General features: G+C 31.9%; 1 protein-coding gene and 1 long non-coding RNA gene across 3 annotated transcripts in view; both read left to right on the forward strand.

Moving 5' to 3' along the window:
* The window catches only part of LOC127708343 (uncharacterized), a 177,423-nt gene that overhangs the window by 21,237 nt on the left and 131,837 nt on the right, over positions 1–24,349 (forward strand). The gene's annotated exons all lie outside the window — the stretch shown is intronic.
* LOC127708353 (uncharacterized) lies at positions 15,833–24,040 on the forward strand. Its single transcript, XR_007985248.1, has 4 exons — positions 15,833–18,038; positions 18,936–19,094; positions 20,631–20,697; positions 22,061–24,040. It is a non-coding gene; the product is annotated as an uncharacterized LOC127708353 (long non-coding RNA).

The raw sequence follows: 24,349 nt of genomic DNA on the forward strand, positions 1-24,349 counted from the left end.
TTTAGTATTTTTGCCTTGAGTGTGCAATTCCTAGCAGTACACATAGTCATATTTGATGCAAATCCCGCTAACCATCCAGCATTTAGAATTGAGAACAAATCCTGGTGATCAAACATGTTTATTATCTGGCTCTAGTTATTTTAACTTTAATATTTAAAATTTTGATGTAAGTTACTTTGTACTGTTGTGCCATAGATGTGTTATTAGTGTTGTACTCATAAAAAAATATTGGGGACACTTACACAATAATGATTCTATAAAATGAATAAACTGATACATATTACAATGTAAATAAAATGCTTCGCCGAGCGCAGCCTGATACGAATGCAGAGGTCGAACCCTGAACTGTTGGGGCAATCTTGGACACAATATTCAAGCTTGATACTGTCTGAATTTGGATTGTGATCAAAATTTTGACATAATATAGGTTTTTTGACACAAAATAAATGTGGTCAAAGATCTTATAAATTTGAAATGGGACATTTAATTTACCTAGTATGGTCTGATATCCAAAATCTAACAACATGGTTAGATTTAGCATATAAATAAACACCAAAAATTTAATTTTAGTTGAAAGCAAACAAAGTTTAATTTTGGACCCTTCAAACCTTAATATAGACTTATTTGAAAACAGGGCCCAAAATAGATAATCTAAATGCATAATAAGATTCAGCATATCATAGAGCCGCAATAATTCAGTTTTTGATGAAATCAAACAAAGTTTAATTTTGGACTCTTTGTAACTCAATGTAGACCAATTTAAAAATGAGGCCCTATATCCAAAATAGTTAAACAAGGTTCGAACCTCCAAAAATTAAAGACTTTTAATTAATTACTTTAAAACTGGTTAAAAGATTTGTATTTCTTTTCAATTTAAGATTTCTTGCTATTGCACAATACTGTGCTGTTACACAATACTTAGTTAATCTGTTATATATAATAATTTACCCACCCTGTTTGGTGTGTTTCTCCTGTCATATCAGTATTTTTTGCTTTAATATATATATAAATCAGAAATAATCTATGTAAAAATGGAAAAAAAATTGGGAAAAAAGAACAAAAAATTATGAAAAAAAAAACCCCAATTTTGAAAAATCTTGAAGAAAAAAGAATGAACCTCCCCCTAAAAAAATTGAAAAAAAAATCACCCCCCCCCCCCCACTCCCCCCCCCCCAAAAAAAATATTTGCAAATTCAGAACAAAACAAAATTAAACCCCAAACAAAATTTAAAAAAAAAATCCCCCAAAATTTTTGAAACCCCCCCTTTCCCGCCCCCCCCCCCCCCACCCCCCTCCGCCCACCAATTATTTTTTTCTTAATTTTGAAGATTATTTTCTTTCAGGAAAAATGTACTATTTCAAAAAGATCCATTCACTTAAATACAAGTTATTGTCTGGAATTTAGAACAATGCTTGTTTTGGCCCCTTTTTTGCCCCTAATTCCTGAACGTTTATGGCAATTACACCCAAACGCAATCCCAGCCTTCCCTTTGTGATATGGAACCTTGTGGTACAATTTCAGAGAGATCCATACACTTACACACAAGGTATTGTCCGGAAACTACAACACTGCTTGTTTTTGGCCCCTAATTCCTAAACTGTTGGTACCATAACCCCTCAAAACAAAATCAATCCCAACCTTCCTTTTATGGTATTGAACCTTCTGGTAAAATTTCTAGGATCTAAAGTTAAGCTCGCGATTAGGTAAGGAAATGTCTGTACCAAGTCAGGAATATGACAGTTGTTTTCCATTCGTTAGATGTGTGTGAGCTTTTGATTTTGCCATTTGATAAGGAACTTTCCGTTTTGAATTTTCTTGGAGTTTGGTATTTATTAAACTTTACTTTTTAAATGTTCTTTGATCAACACAAAAACATTTATACATCGGAGACCAGAACAACAACATTTCGGCAATACAGTTTATTGATAAGTTGTATGTATTCCAATCGACACCGACTGGTACTCTTTTAATAGCAGAATTGTTCCTGTGTGGCTATTGAAGAATAACTTGTATCAATCATTACGATTTAATTAAAAGAATCTTTGTAAAGAGATGTCTAGTAGTGTCAGATAAGGAAAAGGTCGAGTGTGTGTGTTAATCAAGTATCAGAAAGTACTTTTAATTCTAGAGTGGTAGGGTTTACTTTTGACTTTTGAGGGGTTCTTGATGCGTATGTCATGTTTTATCATGAAATTTAGGACGTGCTTATATTTCTTGAGTTTTAAAGTCTCAAGTCTCTGTAAATATTTAATGGATAATTAGGTTACATTCTAAGAATTATATTAAATCTTTACTTCCATCTTCGTGTCCCTTGATTATTTCAATTTTACATAAGATTCTTTAACTGTCTATATTTATATCATCAAACCGTTCAAACCATAGTGGTGTAATTCATTTTCAAAACTCACTTCTTATCGGGATAGAGAATCCAGTTTCAAACTATGTTACAGAAACAAGAAAATATGTTAAAAAGTATTTTACCGATATTCTAATCTCATAAATCGTTTAATAACATACAACTTAAGGTAATAAACAAAAATTTCGGAAATCGTTCCTTTATTCATATGATTCAGACTTCATACAGAAGCTTCGAAAAATGAAAAGAATATGGCTTCACTTTCCGCCATAATTGTTTTTTTTTTTTTGTCGTGTTGTATGTCTAAAATTTAACTTACATTATATGATAGCCCCTTGGTATATTCGTTCTCTTTAAACCAAATGATTATGCCAAATCGAATGCAAACTATATCTTTATTTGAGGGGAGCATATACTATATTTCAATAACATTAGTACAGTTGCATTATAATATTACATCAAAGGCATAACAGGAATCGCAAAAAATACTGCACAGTACAATGTCCGACTCCCTTAAAATCGCAAGACAAAATAAAACAACATCAAACACTAAATGAGAGGCGAAAGATGCCAAATGGACTTTCAAACTCATAATTAGAAAATTAACTGACAAGACAACGCCATGGCTAAAAAAAGAAAAAGACTAACAGACAAACAACAGTACACAAAGCACACCATAGAAAACTAAACACTGAGCAAAACGAACCCCACCAAAAACTGCGGGATGATCTCAGGTGCTCCGGAAGTGTAAACAGATTCTGCTCTACATGCGGCACCCGTCGTATTGTTCATGCGAGTACAAGCCCGGTAATAAATCTAATTTTGTAGGTCACATTCGGGGAAAGGGGGACGAGATTGTAGTTACGACAATTGGAACATATCCACTATCATATGTGAAACGGATATTTAATAACGGTCGACCACCTCGTGATCGCGTCCGTAAATTTTACGAAGGGATGATCACATGGAACTCTTGGTTTAATAACTTCCTTGTGAGCAGCAACCCTCGATCATGGAAATCATGATAGGAAATAGAAGCCCTAGAATATCATATCAACTGGGAGATATACACTCCGTATTCAGCGCTGCTGGAATGTTTCTACATACAAATGGAAAGTACACAATTGGGAAGCTGAAATCATCCCTTTTGTTGTAAAGTTTTGTTTTCAAACGACCCTCATTGTCAATTTTTTGATGCAAGTCAGGATATGAGGCAGACTTAACTGCATCAGTTGTATCCTTTATCTCAAGTTCGATGGGATAGATGCGTTCAACATAGTCACCAAATTTTGAATTATTTAGTGAGAGAACATCATCTATATAGCGGAAAGTAAAGTTAAAGGATACTGCTAACTACTTTTCTGTCTTTCTAAGACGTTCTTGTTTACAGTTAGCCTCATATGAATAAAGGGACAAGTCGGCAAGAAGAGGAGCAATGTTGGTTCCAATAGGAGTATCGATTGTTTGTTGAAAAACACGTCTTCCAAACGTAACACATTATGTTGTCAATAAAAAAACAAGCATCTTGATAATGTCAGTTTTCAGAGAATTTTGTTTGAATCAGAGTGATTTTTAACAAAGAATGACTTATCCCTACCTCACATTGCAAAAAAACTCCATAAATACATAGACGGATCAATCAAATCGTACAAGACTGAATTATGCAGTTCAAATCTGACAAATATAACATACTACGAGTGAACACAAAGAAAGGACCTATTCATTTCTTTTATGATATGCAAGATCACATTCTTGATTTAGTTAACAATTCAAAATATCTAGGAGTAACCATATCATCAAACTTAAAATGAAAAACACTTTCAAAACTTGACATCTAAAGCAAACACGTCCCTAGAATGTATCAGAAGAAAAATTAAAATAAAACTCAATGACTATGAAAGACCGAGCATACCAAGCCTTTGTCATACCAATACATGAAACTGTTGCACTGTCAGGGACCCTGCTACAAGAGAGAACATTAATTCCACAGAAAAGGCCAAAGATGTGCAGCAAGATATGCATGTTCCAAATACTTATATGGTGCAATTGTCTTAAAAGCAGATTATACATGTTCCATAGAATCACCAACAACAAAATTGTTATGTTATATGATGACATCCTAATAATAAGTAAAGCAAATCCGGTATAAAAACGAAGAAACATACAGACAAATTCGATGCAGTAAAGACTGTTACAATTTCTTTTCTTATGCCAAACTATTTGCATTCATGAGATGATAGTTTATCCTCGAAGAACAGAATTATTCGATTTTTGTATAGGACATAGATTTCCCATATTAAAAGGAATATTACTTAGGGAAAATTTACGTGCCATAACCGTACTGGTTCTAGTACAGTCGAATAGCATCAGCATCGTTATTACATCAAATTCCTCATTGTAAAGATTCAGACTTTATACCCTCTCTGATGTTTGTTGTAAACTAAACTTACTACCACTTTGATTTAAATTAAGTGGATAGTTTTCTCATTGGCAATCATATCACATCATGTTTATATTTAAATTGTATTTATTGACTCAAGATTTTTAAAGAACTGAAGAAAGGCACTTAATATGCACTTTGTGGCGATGATTATTCTTTTTTTATACTTAAGGCAAAATTTGCAAAGTCAAAATATAGCTAGCCGACTACATGATTTTTTCAATTAGAGAAAATCGACATAAAACAAAAATATTAATTCTGTATGTTCTAATCTAGATAGTATAACTTGTGAAACTATTTTTGACATTTTTACCTATTATGTCTGTTTGTTTTGTTTGCACATCGTTGTCAATATAATGGAATTTGATGCGATTGTTATACAAGTGAGAGGTTTAGCTAGCTATAAAACCAAGTTTAATCCACCATGTTATACATAAGAAAATGCCTGTACCAAGTCAGGAATATGCCAGTTGTTATCCTTTCGTTTCATGTGTTTGAGTTTTTGATTTTGCCATTTGATTAGGGACTTTCCTTTTTGAATTTTCCTCGGAGTTCAGTAATTTTGTGATTTTACTTTTGAGAAACTATTTTTAAAAATAGAAGCATATAAACATAAAAATTGGTATGGCTCTGATATGTGCAAACCCGCTTTGGTAAAGGATTTGGATTCTATTTTCATTGTTTGCACAGAATATTATTTATTTTATTTTTTTTATTTTACCAAAACAAAAGCTATATACTAGATCTGTTTGTTTTGTTCACACATCGTTGTCAATATAATGGAAATTGAATGCAACTGTCATACAAGTGAGAGGTTTAACTAGCTATAAAACCTGGTTTAATCCACCATTTTCTACATAAGAAAATGCCTGTACCAAATCAGGAATATGACAGTTGTTATCCATTCGTTTGATGTGTTTGAGCTTTTGATTTTGCCTTTTGCTTAGGGACTTTCCGTTTAGAATTTTCCCCGGAGTTCGGTATTTTTGTTTTTTTACTTTTTACATATTTAAGTATGTATGTTTGACAGTTTTAGAAAGATATTTGGTATAAAACAAGGCTTTGATTGATTCAGGAAGATGACAAATTAGGAACGTCCTTAACAATTCAATGCAACTTTGAGTAAGAAAATCATTTAAGTTTAATGAATAATTTTCAAAATAGAACAGTTATTACTAGATTTCTTGTTAGTTGTCAAAAGTATTACAAAAATACTGAAATCCAAGGTCTCATATTTGTTTTTCGTTTATTGTTTTGCACAGTTTGTTCTTATGTTGTGCCGTTACGCCACTGTCCTGGGTTTGGCGCCAATAAACTTGTTTAACCCCACCACATTCTGTATTTGCCTGTTCCAAGTCAGGAGCCTGTAATTCAGTGGTTGTCGTTTGTTGCTGTGTAACATATTTTTATTTTCGTTCATTATTTTGTACATAAATTAAACCGTTAGTTTTCTCGTTTGAATTGTTTTACATTTGTCTGATGGGGCCTTTTATAGCTGATTATACTATATGGGCTTTACGGTGACCTATAGTTTTTAATTGTGTGTCATTTGGTTTCTTGTGGAGAGTTGTCTCATTGGCAATCATACCACATCTTCTTATTTTTATATAAGTCCATAAAAACTAAAGGAATCTCACGATATCAATCACCAGATCAAATGAAGAATTACTGCCATATTCCTGACTTGGTACAGGCTTTTTCCGAGGAAAATGGTGGGTTACATTTAGCTAGCTAAACCTCCCACATGTATGGCAATTGTTTATAGTTTGTATATGGTTAGCGACCCAAAGTGATATGATAGGTTAAAGTGACAATAATTCTGACCCAGCAGTCAAAACTGTGTAAACATACATCATAGACATACAAAACAACTGACTAACAAAATGAAACAAAAATACAAATTAATGTAGCAGAGGCGCCAGCCAAAAGTGTGTTGTAAATGTAGTAACTGGACAAAGATGCCAAACATTTTGTACGTCGGACGCGTGTTTCGTCTACAAAAGACTCATAAGTGATATAAACTAGACAAAATGTTACCAACGAAAACAAAGTTTTTGTCTTTGATAGTACATACCGCATATAATATATACTTTTTCGAGGAAGTAAAAATCAACTTGATATAAATGCAAGGGTACATTAAAGTTAACATGCCATGTTTCTGTTTGTTGGCAATTAAAAAAAAATATTTTTATATATTTTTTCTTTGCTTGTTTGAAATTGGGATTTTTAGAAATGGAAATAGAGTTTTTCTTAGACAGCTAAGTGAAATTGTACAAAAGATAAATAAAATAAAAGGAATTTAAATTATGTAAACAAGCACATAGATATAAATAAAGAAAAAGTATTAAATAAAACCTCATGAATATTAAAGCACATGTCACAATCACATATAAATTTTATGTATTTGAAATTTACAGCATGAATAGTACCAGTACAAGCACATACCATATTGTCAATCTAGTCAAAATGACGGAGGTAAAAGGTAGCGTTTGCAATCTGAAAAGAAGATTTTTCTCAATCATAATGTCCTATCTTGAGGTTGAGAAGCTGTCTTCAATTTCCTTGAACTATCTCTTCCTCAAAACACGCGTTTGACCAGTAGAATATTGGACTTGTTGGCATCTTGTTAGGGACTTTTGTTGCTGCAGTAGTTCAATCAAATGGATGATATCTAGACGTTTATCCTGTTTTTAGAGTGCCAGCCTTCACGATTATTGGTAATCATTGGTCTTTCAGTTTTGTAATGATTCCGCAAATGCTAGTTATCTTTCATCCCATTCTCAGAAACATAGTCTGGTAGCTTGCTGTCATCAAGGTTAGGACTTGAAATATCTAGCTCTTCTAGTGCGTTTATCCGTACATCTTCGACTTCCTTATATATAGTACCAATATTAACACAGCAGTACATCGGACCAATATCTGAATGCTTTGTCAGTGCATGATGTTTGAAGGCCTTAATCTTGGGTTCTTCTCCAGATGCAATGACAGTCGTTGAAGAAGCATCTCTTCTTGGTGATTCCTTGAAACAGGGAAGTTGCTGTACATGTATTTATGTACTACTATTTCGTAGTGAGAATTTTATCAATGGTTGAAGTTGATGTTGATATATTTCACACGTATTTATGAGTAGTAGAAGAGTGAATATAAGCAGATACATGTACATAGAACAATCAACAAATGTACGTAGACTATAGAGCTGGTACGACATGTGTAGAATGTACCGTTACCGTAGATACATTCTGGTAGTAGATTCAGTACGATGGGTTAGGTTAGTCTGGGTACTGGAGATATGTATTCGATCTTTATCACCATCGTCATCTACAAACATGTAGATTAATATTAGTGACTGTAAAGAAATTTGTAAACTTGCTACCTTTTATAGAACTACTACGGTGTCTTAGTTCTTAAAATTCCAATGATTCGTTATCTAAGTAGTTTTCTACTTGAGTGTGATATAATTGATTTAATCTACAGAAATTATATCTATCTATTTATCTCTAAATATTTCATTTTATGTCAAATCATCTATTTCCTATCGGTCAACCTTCAGGTAGCTTTAATTTGTTTAAACTGCATTGCTTTTATTCGTTTATGTAAAATTGTATTGTTAATGAAGTATTGTAGTCTGATTTATGACTATCTCAAATTGATTGTGTTGTTTGGTTGATGTCAAATTGACCTTTTCTCCATTTCGTTTTCCATCGTCAGAAATGTACGGATGTTTCATTACTACAAAAAAATTAGATAAGGGACAGTTTTCATATGCAATGTACATTTAGATTGATTTATACGATTAAAAGTTATGTAGATATAAGAGGATTCAGTGATAGCACGATATACAAAATCTACACCCGCAATTATCCCTCTTTACTTAACAGTGATAATTTTATTCTTCACTTGTGTATAAGGAAAATGAATGAATTTTAGTACTAATAAAAATGTAAATTTCCGATACACAACAAATATATCAGAGTGTAACCAAAAAATTTAATTGATGAACTGGTTACTTCTTAGGAAAGTAAATAAAAAGATGTTTTGTTATTCTAACAAAATATAAAATTATACAATTGTATTTTATGGATTGAATTTCTATCTCTGTGGTTATATACCGATTATTGAAATGTATGTTGCATGTGTTCAAAAAGAGATTGTACTGCAGCTATATGTTTTCCAAATCATTGTTTTAATACAAAATAAATAAACTATGTGGTTTCCATTGTCGAGGGAAGGTAGAGGGCGAACCGGAATAAACGACTTATGATGTTCTACATTGAATTTTAAGAGCGATTTAAAATGAAATATAGGAGGAAACATTTAAATCAGTCCATGTAGATGACAAAAAAATTGATGATGATCAATGTTGTCTTTTGTTTCATTCTAATTACCATTGTTTCCATAAATGTCAATGGAGGTAAGTCGTCTGTATATGATATTTTCCTTATAAGAATTTGTTTAACAAATATGTGTACGAAATTACTAGTAACACGTGAACACAAGTTTGATGTTAATTATGTTAAACGTAAACTACCTATTATCTTATCAGAGCGATGCAAAAGCAAAGCTATCTCTATTATATCATGTATCTAAAACTTACGTATTTTTCATTTTAATTTTGAAAATATACGTCGGAGATAAATTCCGATGAAGTTTGGAGCACAAATCGTCCGATGGGAATGCTTCCTTTTTGATCATTCACTGAAATGGTGGGACCTCCACTTTACGAGTTTGAACTAAAAGTGCGGCAATACTGTTCGCTTATCAGAAACGGCCGGACCTTCGTAATATCAGACATACATTTAAATATTTATTTGAGGAATTTCAAGTTCAGATTTTCGGGATTTATATTGTAGAATCCAATTTGAATCGTAAGGAATCGACAATTTAAAAAATGCATTAATAACGGTTGGTAATTTGTCGACAAGAGAAGACTCGACAGTGGCGAAAAAGGTTTAAAACTATTTTAATTCTTTTTTAAGTTATGGCATGTTTGTCCGATTATCATTGTTATATTCAAAACGATACTTATCCCAATCCACTATTTTGAGCTATATCCTAGTGATTTCAATTGTTTTTGGGTGAAAAATGAATGAAAAGTATTTCCTATTAACGTTTTCTGTATGAAGTAGGAAAAAATCGACAGATATAAATTTCATATTCGATACTTTGACGTATGTCTCTATTTGAGAAAGATACTCATTTGCCAGGAAAACAATTGATTCAACATTAAAAATCACAAAATTATAGATATTAAGTTATTGACAGGGTAGATTCATATGCATATGGAAATGTAAATGCTTAAATAACGTCAAGGTTGCATGAGATTTGACGAACAAAATGTAAACAAAGCTACAAAATAAATGTTCAAAACATATTTATATAACACATCTGACTTATTTTCAGATGAACTGAAACTTGTAGTGAATACACATACATCTACATGGAAAGATGCTTTTGTTTTCTGTAAAGATCAAACCAACTGGCATCAGATATTCAATGACTGTCAGCCTGCATCATGCAATGCCTCTAGTATCGCAGATAAAATTATTAATAAGTCAAAGTTAAGGACGCAACAGTATTGGATATTTGGATACGTACTACGATCACCTCTCATCGTAAACATAGGTAATGTTTTCACGGTATTTGTTGGTTGTATCAATAATTTCTTAACTGCACAGATGGATAACGAGTCGAATAGAATTAAACACGTAAAATAAAGAAATATGGAATGATTGCCAATAATACAACTATCCATTAGGGTCCTAATGACGTAGTAATAAGCAATTTCTGGTAAATATTTTGCCCTTGCTTGGAGTGCAATCAATAAAAACCTTCATAACGCCATTTTCTCCCCATAAAATTAAATAATTATTAAGTGCATATATTTATACATGTCCAGGAACTTTAGCAATCATTTCGATAGAACTTTAGATATATTAGGACTAAATGTTTTCTTTTAATGATTTCGATTTTACTAAACAATCAGGCCATGTATAAGCTATTGTCCTTCGTCTTCCGCTTATACATGTTGTAGGCAATTTTTCAAATAGTCTCAAATAAACAAGTGGCTACTCATACCTTAAATTGAAACAGTTGTCCAGCTTCGAATTTGTTAACGTTAAGGTCGATTTACCAATAGCGTTGCTCGTAATCAATAAATATAGTGTAAAAAACTCATCAAAGATACCTGGCTTATAATTGTGTACGCCACAAGTACGTTTCGTCTACAAAAGACTCATCACTGACGCTCCAATCAAAACAGTTATAAAGCCAAATACGAAGATGAAAAAAGGAGACATTGATGACTTTATGGTTCCCTCTTGGACTTGATGAATGTTATCCAAGTAATTGTTTAATTTCTGTTTTCATTCCTTTTTTTGTAGAAATATGACTCAAAAAGGTAAATAATTGTTTATTCATTTGGAACAGACTAAAAAAGTTATTTTTTAGGTACCCCCTTTTTATGACTTGAGCATTTGAGTATTGAGCATTTTAGGGAAAAACAAATACAAATATCTTAATCAATCGGGTAAATCATACATTATAAAAATAACCCTCTTTTTTCGGCAGAATATTCACTCTAACATTTTTAAAATTATGCAATTTGTTTAATGACAACATGTCTGTTACATTTGGAGAACGTTTTTTTTCAATGGAAAATCGACATTCCTCGTGTTCCTTTAAGTATAAATTAAGTATGTCACCTATCTTGACTAGCATCTAGCAATTCAAAATTAGGGTCGGTTGAGGACTAACCTTTACGACTAAAGCGATGATTTCAATTTTCCTTGTGTGAGCTATTTATTAGCAACATTCCACCAGCGCCTGTATGCGGTGTATATGTCTCTCAGTTGATACAATAATCCAGGGCTTGTGTTTCTTAATATAGTTTCCTTGAAAGGGGGTTGTTCCTTACTAGGAAGCTAAAATTGAAGTCGTCCCTTTGATAGTTTTAGTCTGTTCCAAATGAATAAATAATTATTTACCGTTTTGAGTCATATTTTCATATATAGCTACGAATACGTTTCACTTGTCGCAACCATAATCTTGTCCTCAACTTTCCGACTGGGACATTGCCGAAATCGACTGTTTATGAAAATTCTGTGTAAAAGATGTCATTTGCCGTCAACAAAATATATGTTACTGACTATTTAGTATATGAGCAAAGCTTTGATTTGTTTTATAGTTTTATGACAATAGTGTTTCCTTGCAGGATGATTCAGTTTGAATGCTAGTCTTAAGAATAGTTTTCATAGAGGTAGCTTCTTATTTGAACAAAATTCTGCCGCCAAATGCTCATGGGCATGTCTGGAAACAGTAAACCATATCTTTATGAGGGTAAGATACTCAAAATTCAATTGTATCTTAAAAATGGAAATGTTTATGTTTCTTTACATTATAACGTCATGGATTTTCCAATCGGTCCTACCTAATAGTTATATTCGAACTGCAGCATGTAAGTAAATGTATTGAATACATGTGTTAATTAAATTATATTGTCCTTGATGTTTGCCATTTGCACCGTTGTTTGATTTAGTCTGATGTTCCATTTTGCCAGGTTTTATAGACTTCCCTTTTTTTTAATTTACCTTGGTGTTTGGTATTTTTGTTAATACTATTTTGCATTTTTGTATTGTAAGAACAATGCATTGCACTATACTGAAATAGTACTTTATTATGTGTATACGATTCGATACAGGAGAGTGAATGTCTATGTATTCCTAAGCATAAATTTAGAGAGCAGCAACAAAAAGAAGAATACACTGGTGCTTGCAAGAATCCTTGCGATGGAATTAATAGAGACTTGTGCGGCAGTGCTACGTCTTCCGACGGAGAGGAGCTATACAGTGTCTATGAAGTAGTTAGCAGTATGTATTACATTTACATTCAGTTTTGTTTAGTGCTCAATTATTTTTACTATTTTTATTATTACTATTAATTTATTATTATTTAGGAAATGGTTTGAGAAATATTCATTATTCATACATATGATAAAAAAGGCGAGACTATTTTACAAACTTAATCAATTATCATGTACACAACTTTTCATACATTTGTAAACTATTATGTTACTTGAAGATTTGAATGAAATGAAGTTTGATACTTACAATTAGAATACGCTCTTAGTAGCTTCATATGATTCCGTTCGAATCTGGTTCCTGTAGTCTACAATATACGGAATAATTTCTTAAAGATCAGTGTTCAATGTCTAATTTTTATCACATTTTATTATATTTTAGGACGCAGAATGTCAGCAATGAAGGTTTGGAATACCGTTTTCAAAACAACAGGCACCGTAAATACAGTTACACAAATTGCAATAACAATCACATGTTTTCTTGTCAAAGCTATAATAAGTCTGGTTTGTTGAATATTTTACACTATTGTGATAAACATACTTTTAATGTTATTCAAATCAGTAGTTTCAAATACCGTAAAGGACTTATTTTTTTCTAAAGTAAAGTGCTACATTGTATTACCTCTAATTGATAAATGAATACCTTGCTTATTAATGTGAATAGGAAATATAAGCAGTATTCAGGAACTAATTGAAAAAGAGGTACTGTGCATATAGACGAAGAAGAAAAGCGCAAGACACTAAAAGGATATTCAAACTCATAAGTCTATGATAAATTGACTATGCAATGGCAAACACTTGGAAAAACGAAAAAAAAAAACAGAAACAACTACACACAAAGCAAAATATGAAAAACAGAAGAACAACAAACTGATTAACACGAAGCCACAAAAAAAAAACGAAGTGATCTTAGGTGGTCCTGAAGGGTAAGCAGATCCTGCTCTACTTGTGAAACCCATCTTGTTTCTCATGCAAATATAAACTCTGTGTTATTTCTGATTCGGTGGCGTTAACAACGAGGAAAGACGACAGGGTTATGGTAAAGACTATTGGAACATATCTGTCGTTATCTGTGAAACTGAAATTTCATAACGGTCAACAAACTCGTGATTGCGACCGTAATATTGTCGAAGGGATGACTTTAACTGTGGTTTCTGGACATTTATAAAGATTTAAAGTTAAAATTGGAACCATAGTAATCACTGTCCAATTGACATACGACCTTATGGTTTTCAACATTTGTGCGATAAGAAATGTCGATATACAACATTTATCTTCGACTTTTGAGTTTGAATATTCCGTTGGTATCTTCTGTCTCTCTTTTTAGAAAACGAGACAAAAATTGAATGCTTAGTTTTGTAAAAAGAAAGTATAAAGGTTATTAATGAACCAAGAAAAACTTTTGAAAAGGGGGCTGTTCATATAGAACATCAATGAGGTACATAAGCAAGTTGGTTCTTACATAGGTTTATGATGCTTTATACATATATATGGAATATGGGGTTTTCAGTGCTCTTCAACTTCGTTCTTTCTTTGACCTTTTTTTCTATTTTTTATTCGATCATCACTTTTTTAGACGAAACGCGCGTCAGGCGTACATAATTTTAAGCCTGGTATTTATGATGATATAGAGATGAGGAGATGTGTTATGATTCCCAATGAGACAATTCTCCACAAGAGACCAAAAAGACACAGAAATTTACAACTATAGGCCTTCAATAATGGGCAAAGCAATACAGCATAGTCAGCTATAAAAGGTCCCGAAATGACAAATGTAAAACCATTCAAATGAGAAAACTAACGGCCTCATTTATGTACAAAATAATGTACGAAAAACAAATATGTTACACAGCAACAAACGACAACCACTGATTTACAGGCTCCACACTTGGGACAGGCACATACAGAATGTGGCGGTGTTAAACATGTCTGAAGGCGCCATCCCTCCCCAAACCTGGGACAGTGGTGTAACAGTACAACATAAGAGCAAACTATAAAAATCAGTTGAAAAAGGCTTAACTCATCAGATGGACACAAAGAGAAACACATCTAACAAAGTCACAGAGTGGACGTGACAAAGTACTTATAGTTTTGGTTTTTTTTGCACATGGGATCTTAATGAGAATCCGAAAACCATTTTATGACACAAAAAATCTATATACAGTTTTTAAAAGTGTACTTATTATGTTAGAGCCACAAGCCGTGTTCAACAATTTTTTTATTGTGTCTTACCTTAGTTTAAAACGAAATTTTGATTCCAATTGTTCTGTGAAAAATTTATAGTTCAATAAATAAACTTCTTAAAAGCGTATAGGTATGTATTTGTGTTAAAAAATAACCATTTGACTCCTTCCAGTTTTACTAAACAACTGCAAGTGTAGCAAAGTGCACAAAAATACAAGTTTTGGAACGTTTCGTATGTTAATAAGTTTGTCAGACTAAAAGTGTTTCACCGCAAAGAAAAAAAGTATGTAAGTTTTATTTTTACTGAATGTAATCGCTGCATTATGGTGGCTAAATGAAATGCCAATCTATACAACATATATCTTAGTTTTGAACATATTTTTGTTATGAGTTGACCAATAGCAATAAAAGCAAGGCCCAATGAAATACCAACAATTCTTTTAATTTTTAACATATTCATCATATCACTTTAAAGAAAACCCGATATGACCATTTTATGCTAATAGCAAAAGCTCTTTGTATTTAATCTTTTATATTAAAAAGGCAAGTAATATGTTATGACTATTTAGATCAATCATATAAAGAGAAGTGTCCTAATGAAACTGCAGCATGGTACACTGCAAAACAAAAGTGTAAAGAACAGGATTCACAGCTTCTGTCATACACTTCATTTAGCTTTTCGTCTATGTGTGTGCGACGACGAGAACATATGTTTTGGATAGGTAATCACATTGCAGAAAGATTTTTTGTGGGCAAATGGTATTTTAATATTTATTGACAGTCATTTTTTGAACAGTATACCACCATATCAGTAAGTTAAAATATCTTTGATGTACGTTAATCAATTATTGTAAGTTTTATATTAAATTCAAATCTGCAGTTGACATGAGAAAAAAGTAATAAAACTAATATACCGAACTCTTAGGAAAATTCAAAATGAAAAGTCCTTTATAAAATGGCAAAATCAAAAGCTCAAACACATCAAACGAACGGACAAATTTATCAATATACATTTTTGCGCTGTTACTTTGTCTATAGAGTGTCCATATGTCATTTTTGTTTTTCTTTGTTGAAATAGTTATTTGTTTTTTCATGTTTTATATAGTGATTAAGATTATAACATAATGTTGACTGCTATACCCCAATTTTTTACATGTTTACCTATTATGTTTGTTTGGTTTGCTCACACATTGCTGTCAATAAAAGGGAATTATATGTGACTTCCATACAAGTCAGAGGTTTAGCTAGCTATAAGGCATGGTCCACCATTTTCCACATAAGGAAATGCCTGTACCATGTCATTCGTTTGATGTGTTTGGGCTTTTGATTTTGTCAATTGGTGAGGGAATTTCCGTTTTGGGTTTTCCTTGGAGTTTAACATTTATTTATTTTTACTTTTTTATAACATAAAAATATTAAGATAAGGTCTGATTACCAATGAAGAAACTATCCACCAGAGACAAAATGACATAGATGTAATCATACTTACATTACCCTATAGCATTCAACAATGAAAAATACTCATACTGCATTGAAAGCTATAAAAGGGTTCGACTTGACAAATGTAGAATAGTTCAAAACTAACAAACATGACTAACGGCATGTCATTATTTATGAACAAAAGCAGATGAATTAACTTTATACAGCAACAAACGACAACCAATGAAATTCAGGCTCATGATTTTGGTACAGACACGCAGCGAATATTGCTTGTTTATGGATACCCAACACACCCCAAACCTGGGAAAGTGGTGTTAAACTGCAACATACCTACTTAAAAGCGCTGTTCATTTGCTTTTTATGTTTTTGCAGTGCATGTAATGAATTTGTGTTCTGGATGTATACCCTATATTCTCTTTATTATGTAAAAACTAACTGTAAAAACCAGTTGAAAAGGAATTAACTCATCGGAGTGATAGAAAGCTAAGAAAACAACTAACAATAAAACAAATATAAAGAAAGAAAGTAACAATCAGAGAGTCACAAGTGTATTTACTTCACTTCATTACATGCCAATTTGTCAATTTTGACCGACTTTAAACAGATTTACTTCTTAAACATTTGTTCGAGGTAACTATGTGTGTACCCTTATACACTACTGGAACCTTCTTAAATAGAATATAGGAACAATCATTAGTGGTATAATAAAGATTAATCAGAATCTAAAACGTGTGGTTTATCGGGACAATTAATAAAATATCTTGGTCAAACTTTTCTCAAACAGAGAGTAAACAATCTGCTAAAACATTGATTCATATAAAAAGTTTACCGAAATAAGTAAAGGCAAAAACGCACGTGATTTAGAAATTAAGCTCTGTCCAGGAGTTAAACATGACAAAGTACACACATTAAATTGTAACCCTTAAAATACTATATTGGCCTTTCCTCTATGCCACTTATTTCACGCCATTACAATGTATATGTAGAGCAAAATTCTGAATGAAATAAAATACAAGGCAAAAACAATTTTTCAACCTAATAAGCTAAACATGGCAAGCTTTTTAAAAATGCTATTACTTGTATGTCATTAACATTTACTTATCATTCTGGTTCAATGACTTTTTATTACACTGCGTATCTTGTTATCAATCTATATATTCTGTTTTGTATTAAAATAATTTGGAATAATTGCAAGCTTTACACTGATGTCAACGAGAAAAATTTATCTGACCATGACAACATTTTATTAGATCACTGATACCGTTAAACTAATTCTATACATGTAATAGAACGACCTGATGTTTGATCTCAAATACTTTCAAACTAAAATTAGATCAGAATCAGAAAAGAATGCTAGACATTGTAGCGTGTGCACTCTTGATCTATAACCGAGTTTTATTTATTTTTAACATTTAATGTATTAAATTGTTATTTCATCTCGTTTTGATACCATATAATTATAGATATCAAATAATTCTCAGCTTGATTTCGCTCACATCTTTCTTTTAAATTTTAAGTTATCAGAAAGAGAATTAACATGTTTAATTTAGTTTAAAGCATATGAGATCGTTCAAAGCAGTGTAGTTTATTTAGTAACTACAGCTAGTACATGTACAGCTATAATTTCTTAGATAATAATTGAAATGTTGATATCATTTAGATTATTTACCAATAGATGCGTTTTGCCTGAAGTTAGTAATTACTGAATCCGGTTACAGATTTGATACTGAAAACTGCAAGAGTAAATTGTATTCATTATGTTGTAAGTATTAAAATATGCTACTGTTGTCTTTATTTATTTGTTTTTAGTAAACGTACAAATTAGAGAAGCAACTATGACATTTGATTTGTTAAATTAATATAATGGCTTGATATCCTCCAAGTCTTGCTCGATAACGGTATATGAGACAGACAACATTGATAATGTTAGAAGAAACCTATTTCTTTTTTTGCAAATTAATATTGTTTAACTGTAGTTTTATTCTGGATCACACATCTGTTAGAGTACTTTATTAGTTGATATTAGGGACCACTCTCTTAAAAGACAACATAAATTAGTTGTCGATGCGGATACAATTCAAAATTACTTTTATGTGCTGGTAGACAGTTAATGAATGAAGAGTTGTTCTAAAAATGCGCCTGTAATTAATATACGTGTAACAGTGTACCACTACCAGTATCAGTATATACGGTGACCTATCTTTAAATTTAAAAGTTAAAATGAATAATGTTTCCAATTCATATAGATTTTCATATTTATAATTTATCTAAGTCAAAAATGTATACACATATTTAAATCACAATTTTAAATAAATAATTGCACAAGCATTTAGTCTAACATTTTGTGTAGATTAAAAGTGTACCATACATTACAATAGATTTGACAAGCCAATATATTAACATTAACACCACGGCCGGATATCCTGTGCATGAAAAACGATATTATATATTGCCCCTCAATTGTTTAAATATTGTGATATATCTATATATCGTCATCTGAAGGCATTGTCTAAAAATCTGTTTTAAAGCATTCATATTGCAATATTACTAGATTTGTAAAGGCGATCGCAGGAAGTTGATTAATCATAACTACAAAGATTCTAAGCATGCATTGAAATGTGTTAATTTAATTTAGTTATTGTTTTACATAATCAAACAGATAAGCGACAGCACACATCTAGCGAGAGGAATGATGAGGCTTACACAACAACTTGTTTGTCTCATATGAATAGTTCAACAGTGCCACGATACACGTTCAGCGAAGTTGCAGATAACCAGGCTAACAAAACTGTATCAGCTGCAGTTAATAATTCAACAGGTCAGTTTAGTATGAATTATTGACAAAGTATAAATTTGAGTTTAGTGTACAACTTTAACATGTGGTACACACTGTACGTTAACGGGCGTTACAAACAGTAACCTACAAAAAAGAACTTTATCTTTCCAGCATTAGAACAAGTTGAAATACAAATTGTTCGACAACAACAAAAATAAATCTCTATTAGCAGCAATGGTAAAGGAAAATATGATTTATTTGACCAGTTGTTCTGTCTTGAATTTCCTGATTCGACAGAAGGCCTTTTCATCATCTAGTGCATATATAGTCTATCTCCGGTGGTGCAAGGTAATTAGCAAATTAAAGAGAAAATATCAACAAATCTTTGAAATGAACCAGTCCAGTAGTTAAAAAACGGCGAAAGATACCAACGGGACATTCAAGCTCATAAGTCGAAAATAAACTGACAAAAGCATGGCTAAAAAATGAAAAAGACAAACAGTACACAGAACACAATATAGAAAAACTAAAGACTGAGCAACAGTAACCCCACCAAACACTTGGGTAGATCCAAGTTGCTTCAAAATGGTAAGCAGATCCTACTCTGCATGTAGCATCCGTCGTGTTGATCATGTTAGTACAAACCCGTTTATGAGTTTCTTATCCTTCCCAACATCTTTCGATTTCCAGAGGAACTTAAATCGCTCGATGTACCTTCTCATGTACCCATACATAAGGCAAAAGAATACTATTTGAGACCTAATCTAATTTTCATTCTGAAGCATGCAGTGTATGTCACTGAAAGGGGCAACATAACAGCAACAACAACAATAATTACATTTTTGTAACAAGCAACATGATTAAAATGGCTAATAACAGCATTCTTATAACACAGGATATGCGGTATGATTGCCAATGAGACAACTATCAACCAAATTTCAAATGAAGAAGATGAAGGCAATCGTACGGCCTTCAACAATTGAAAAAAACCCATACCGTTTATATAGTCGGCTATAAATTATCCCGACATGAAAATAAAACGAAACAATTCAATTGAAAAAACTAAAGGCTAAAATCTGTAACAAAACAATTGACGAAAAAACAAATATGATAGATATGAACCAATGACAACCACAGGCTCCGATATGCCTGCATCTTCAGACAACAGCATTTAGTAAATATTTTAACGTTTTCCTCTTTTTAAATATAACACCATTGAAGCTTATTTACTTTAGGTGTCGCATACGAATAGAACGCATAAAAAAGATACGTTGCAATTCAAAACATTATCCCATTTACTAGAGCTGCATTCCAAAGATGACTGTTTTTAAATTTTTGTCTATTTCTGTTAAGTTTAACCAAATGGAACTCAGTCAAAACCAATAACTATTTATCTCTGCAGAACTAGGGTCTGTCATATATTTCTGTTGTATCAATTTTGTTTCAAAACAATTGAAATGAAAATAAAAAAAAAGAATTATAGACATCTTTCGACATTTCATCATAGTGTGCATCCTTTGTAAGATTTCAATTGAATTTCTTCCTTTAAACAAAATATTTGTACGTATCAATTTTCAGAAAACTACGTTAAATATTTATGCAGCGTCCATTGTCTCGTTTTGGGTGTTATCATTGCAAGCACAACGTAAGTAATCATTTAAAAATAAACTACTTTTCATTCAAGCAGTGCCTGCATACGGATTATATTTCTTCCAGTTGATATGAATGCTTGATACTTTCGTACTTACACAATCTGTATTTCCCGTCCTGGAAATAATTGCAACCACACTTAATTCAATACGAAAATTAATCAGGAACGCTCACAACCAAATTTATGAAAATCAAGGGTGTATAAATACTTGGGGAACTATGGCATATACTATACACATCATAGTCAAAACCATCTAGAGTTAACTTTGCCTGATATACTTGGAACTTTTGTCTCTTATCTATTTCTTTATTTATAAACGGAATATTCACAAAAATGATGTAAATCATGTCAATGGTTAAGCGCTGACTCCTGGGATGAGTTTCCGTCCAATGTTAAAAAATTAAAACAATCAAATTTAGTGCGTTCGAAACTCGATTGTACATTATTTGTTTTGTAGAGTTTATAGAAAAGTTTTGAAAAATATGATAATTTATTCACAGAAAACCTATATTAATTATACTTTCTCACGACAATAGATAGAGTGTTTTAAAAGAAAAAGGTACTCGTAGACAAGTAGCTTACCTCGAATAAATGTTTTATGCTAAACGTTACGGTGACTTGTGGATAATTGTGTTAAGAATTAAATGCTTCTTTTTGTAAATTTATTGGGGTGTAAAAGCGTTGACCGAAGTACATTTTGTATGAAGCGCGGTCAACGCTTTTACAATCCTATAAAATAACCTAAAGAAGCATTCAATACTTATGATTACATTTTTTTATAAGATCATGAGAACACGATCTCCACCAAGTTTTTCTTTTATTTACCTGTGCACTTTATTGTGGAAGCTCGTGTCATTATGAATGTTACATTTCATTGAAGGTTAATTTCAGAATGACGCGAGATTGCTGTTAGCCAATCAAAATAGCGTATAATAATGAAACATACATGTAATGTAATTATTACTAAATGAATGGAAGATTCTGTATGCTAATCACTAGCTAAAGATTATTTTTAGTTATTCAATGCAAGGATAGCTAGCAATCTTATACGTGTTAATACTTTGTCTTCCTTAATATTGAAAGTAATTCGAAGGTTTTGAACAACAAAGTTTTGCAAAGGACATACACAATTTTGGTATATTGCAATAGAAGTAATATTGAGGACCAGCAATTATCTTCAAAGACCATCATGGGAAATAAAATTGAAAATGCATATAGACAGATTTTTTTCAATTTCAAAATGAACGTTCTAGAGATAAATTTTAAATGATATCATTATGGATACAAAGCGTAGTAACCGGAATAAACAAAATATTGTTTGTTTTATTTTTTAATTCATCAAAGTACACTATTTTAGGTTTTGCATCAAGCGCCGGTCAAGACAGAAGCTCTTCACTTCATTCATACTTCCACAACCACAGATTTATTCGGAAATTTACACAAATAAGTACGATAAAATCACAGACTTGGACATGCCCCAAAATCTTGACGACGATGGATATGAAATGCCGCGGTTGGCTTAAATAACATCACTTGGATGGACAAACTCAGATGGTCGTTGTTAAACTTTAGTTACAAACTAAATACTTGTTTTCTTGCGTCAACGCATAAACCATTATAGTTTTGTAACGCCGCATATTTCTTTCAATACTAGTTTAACCTTTCCAAAAAGTATGGGGTGCTTCGCAGAATCATAAATTGCCGTCAGCTGTTGTTCTGTGTTGCTGTTTTGATTTTTTTGTTCGTTAATTAGAGAAAACGACGACAGTTTAATTTTTTTGACGTACTTATTTCGGATACTTTTATTTGAGTTTCTGCTTCAATATTATTTGTAATATTTTTTTAAACACATTGGATCTAACACGGGAGATGTTCTGTTCTGAGGTTCACAAACACGTAACTGTTTAAGGAAAATGTTATATAAAATGGTTAAACTGAACAATTTAAGTTTTCATTAGGCGAAGAAATTTATTTTCGGATCTCTTGTAACATGTTTCCCTATAAATTGATTCTTTAAATTTACCATGTTTGGAGGATTACACCTACAATGTAGACGACATGTATATTGTTTTTGTTCGACGGGGGTTTTATAAAGTGTTGTTTTGACCCATACTTTCTAAAATGTATAATGTAATAGTTTGATAATTCAATTTTAACAAATAAATACATAATAGTTACATATCAGTGAGCATCGAGTCACCCAACGTAATAGTGAACAGAGATATATAATTACATATAAAAATAAGAAGATGTGGTATATAATTAAAAGCAACAGTAGTATACCGGTGTTGAAAAGTCATAAATCGATTGAGAGATAACAATTCCAGGTTACAGACTAAAACCGAGGGAAACACATCAACTATAAGAGGAAAACAAAGGAACAACAGGAACACTGAAGTGCAACAAAAACAAACGCCAACATACATAGAAACGAACTTGGTATAATATTTAATGAGACAACTCTCCACAAGAGACCAAATGACACAGAAATTAACAACTATAGGTCACCGTACGGCCTTCAACAATGAGCAAAACCCATGCCACATGTATGGAATGATTTATGATATGATATTTAAAACATATAAATCATACATCGGTAGTAATGCGAGTAAATAAATCGTGTTATTAGAAGCATATTTATCGATCGAATCAACCTAAATTCCGACAATTCAATACTACCGTTCCAACTAAATATTACACGTATAATTCGTGAACCAATCAGAACTAACTGTTATTTAGTAATAATTTCAAAATGGGAGCATATGCGACGCAATAGTTTTGATTTTAAAGGACAGAAAAGAAAAGCTTTATCTTACAGCTATATATCATACTTTATCGTTTAAAACTACAATATGAATGAAAGGTTCCTCAGAAATACCCCAAAACAGAAGCAAGATGTACAATGGTTTATAACTAAGTAAAACAAAAAATCTTTTCAACTTAAAGAAGCATAAAACAATGATTAAGTCAATCCCAGATTGCGTAAATTGAAATATTTTACAATTTTGTCAAAGAAACAAAGTTGGTGTGTTTATTTTCATCAAGCAAGTTTTTTCTTTTGTATATCATTCTCAATATCCATTTAATAAGAGCCAAGGTCTCTGCTGGTGTCACGATATATAAATGTTTGCTCTGTATAAACAATTTTATAGTGGAATATGCAGTAGACAGGGGTTTTGAGTATAGTATGCATACATTTGATAGTTGCTTGAATAATAGATACAAGACGTAATAATAGGCATGAATGTTTACGAAAGTATTGAATTTACGATTTTTTTTTAATGACCAAATAAAAGCACCTTGACCACTAAAACAAACGGGGTAAATTAATTTGTTGGGGGGCGAGGGGGGGGGGGGGGGTGTTATATTTCTCTTTGGTATGGTCAAGACGTTTGGTTAAGTAAGGTTACTTTTAAGAGAGTTGTCTCTCCTTAACCAGTTATTGGGTTTTGCGTATTGCGGCATAAGTCCGTATTTTGTTGATGAATTAGTTTGACTGTTGATTGTTCTGTTGATTTATTGTAAGCATACATTTGTTTGTGTTCAAAAGAAATTATTAATTGAAAAGAAGTTGTTTTATTTATGCCAAAGTAAAGCATAAAATGCCCGGACTATTGAACAGCGGTATACTAATGTTGCCTTTATT

Source organism: Mytilus californianus, unplaced genomic scaffold (genome assembly GCF_021869535.1).
Source record: "Mytilus californianus isolate M0D057914Y unplaced genomic scaffold, xbMytCali1.0.p SCAF_7, whole genome shotgun sequence".
In the NCBI taxonomy this organism is placed as follows: Eukaryota; Metazoa; Mollusca; class Bivalvia; order Mytilida; family Mytilidae; genus Mytilus; species Mytilus californianus.